General features: G+C 45.8%; 1 non-coding gene across 1 annotated transcript; it reads right to left on the bottom strand.

Annotated features, from left to right (window-relative positions):
* Positions 1–21: 21 nt before the first annotated feature.
* TRNAK-CUU lies at positions 22–94 on the bottom strand. The gene has a single exon. It is a non-coding gene; the product is annotated as a tRNA-Lys (tRNA).
* Positions 95–2,543: the final 2,449 nt, after the last annotated feature.

Consider the following 2,543-nt stretch of genomic DNA (forward strand, 5'->3'; position numbering starts at 1 on the left):
CCCACGGAACACAGCAGGTGGCGCCCAACGTGCGGCTCGAACCCACGACCCTGGGATTAAGCGTCCCATGCTCTACCGACTGAGCTAGCCGGGAGCAGGCCATTCTGAAGGTTGCCTGATCCAGGGAAAGCAGAACCGAAGCACAGGACGGCGCTGCGCTCAGACACAAATGCCTCAGCCGCCCCTGCAGATGCCAACTCTGCAGATGCTGCCACTGCAGGCACCCCATGGAGGGTGTCCTCAAGTCTTCTCCCAGCAACTTCAGGCAGTGTCAGACTGGACTTGGCAACATCAGTCACAGTAACATTGCTTGATTCTTCTGTTCACTTACTCCTTACAAGAATTTTTGGACCACTGGGACCCTGAGAAAATGCCCTACTTAAAGGGAGATCTTCAACCTCCCTTTTAGGACTTTTTGTTCTCCCAGGAGATATAGACTCAGACTCTGTTGGGGAAATTTAAATCATGGCTTGTACCCCTTTTCCACCCTGTACTGTCCCTCAAGGGACCCGTATTGCATGGTTGATTCCCTTTCCAGATGATCCGACACCCACTGCAGGGGAACATAAAGAGAGGGTGGGAGGATTTGGTTCCATGTGAACCCCCCAAATACTATGGGTGCAGACAATTTCTGATAACCATCCTACTTGTAAATGTACCCTGTCATTACAGGGGTAACAGATAACGATCACTGGTATTTTAGATACTGGAGCTGATGTGACTGTTATCTCTCATACCAAATGGCCTCCCACTTGGGCCTTCACTGAGGTACCCCAAGCCCTCAATGGAATTGGGGGGAGCAGTTGCAGTAATGAAAGTCACCATCTCATTCAGGTGACGGGACTGGAGGGCCACATAGCCTCTATTAAGCCATTTGTCTTATCTGTACTCATGGTATTGTGGAGACGTGATTTGCTTTCTCAGTGGGGTTTCAGAATTCAGTCTGATTTTTAATGGGGGCCATTGAAGTGTGCAGCACCCTGAAATTAACCTGGAAATATGATATACCTGTCTGGGTGGATCAATGGCCCTGCCACTGATTAAACTGTGCACACTCACTGAACTTGTCCAGGAACAACTTCAAAAGGGGTATATAGTCCCCTCCACCAATCCTTGCAATTCACCTGTGTTTGTTATTAAAAAACAAACTGGCAAGTGGCGTTTGCTCCAAGACCTCCGTAAAATTAATGCTGTAATGGAGGACATGGGAGCCCTATAGCCGAGACTCCCCTCTTCTACCATGATTCCTCAAAATTGGCATTTGACAGTCATTGATTTAAAGGATTGTTTTTTCGACATTCATTTGCATCCTGATGATGCTCCTAAATTTGCCTTTTCTGTTCCAAGCACTAACCTGCAAGCATCCTTGCAAAGATATCACTGGGTGGTCTTACCCCAAGGACTGAAAAACAGCCCTACTATTTGCCAGTGGTTTGTTGCAAGGGTCCTCAGCCCCATTTGCCAAAAAATGCCTGCTGCTTTATTATATCATTACATGGATGACATTCTTATGGCAGCAGAAAAAGAGGAGGTAATGGAGGAAGCCTTAGCCCTTGTCATTGCTGCTGTAACCCAAGCAGGGCTTTGTGTTGCTCCTGAAAAAATCCAGCATCAACCCCCTCAGAAATACCTTGGCTGGCACATTAGGACCCAGTCTATTTCTCCCCAACCTTTCCAAATTCAAACAGACATTCACGCATTGCATGATGCTCAAAAGCTTTTGGGGACAATTAATTGGGTCCCTTCCTTACTGGGAATTTCCAATGCAGATCTGAGCCCTTTGTTTGCTCTGTTAAAAGGGGAACCAGATCTCCTGTTGTCTCAGCAGCTTACAGCAGAAGCTTGCCAAGCACTGCAAAAGGTAGCTGATGCTATCTCAAACCGGCAAGTGGCCGGATGGGCCTTTGAACTGCCCTTTTCTTTAACAATTTTGAATCACGCTAGGCAACCCCATGCTTTAATCTACCAATGGGACACTAAAGCACCAGACCCACTGTTAATCATAGAGTGGATTTTATTGCCACACCAAATGTCTAAAACTATAAGCACTCAGCATGAATTGATTGCTTTGCTCATCATGAGAGCCAGAAAGAGACTGTACACTTGCAGGTGTGGATTTTTGTTTAATTTGTTTACCTGTTACTACTGTTTTTTTTTTCAGTGGCTACTGCAACAATCTGAAGTGTTTCAAATGGTTTTAGCTGATTTTTCTGGACAACTTTCTATACATTCCCCAAAGCACAAACTGGTGGCAACCAGCTTTAACCTCCTGACAAAACCTAAAAAAAGCAAGATATCATTACAGGCTTTAACTGTCTTTACAGACGAATCTGGCCGCATGCACAAGTCAGTGATACTGTGGTGGGATTCAGACTCCAACCAATGGGATTCAGATGTTACTACTGTTTCAGGTTCTCCTCAAATTGCTGAATTGGCAGCCCTTGTGTGAGCCTTTCAGCAATTTGCTATCCCTTTTAACTTAATAACAGACTCTCCTTATGTTGAAGGACTTGTCGAGTGGGCTGAAGCTGCTGTACTAAAAG

The sequence above is a fragment of the Geospiza fortis genome, unplaced genomic scaffold (assembly GCF_000277835.1).
Source record: "Geospiza fortis unplaced genomic scaffold, GeoFor_1.0 scaffold2382, whole genome shotgun sequence".
In the NCBI taxonomy this organism is placed as follows: domain Eukaryota; kingdom Metazoa; phylum Chordata; class Aves; order Passeriformes; family Thraupidae; genus Geospiza; species Geospiza fortis.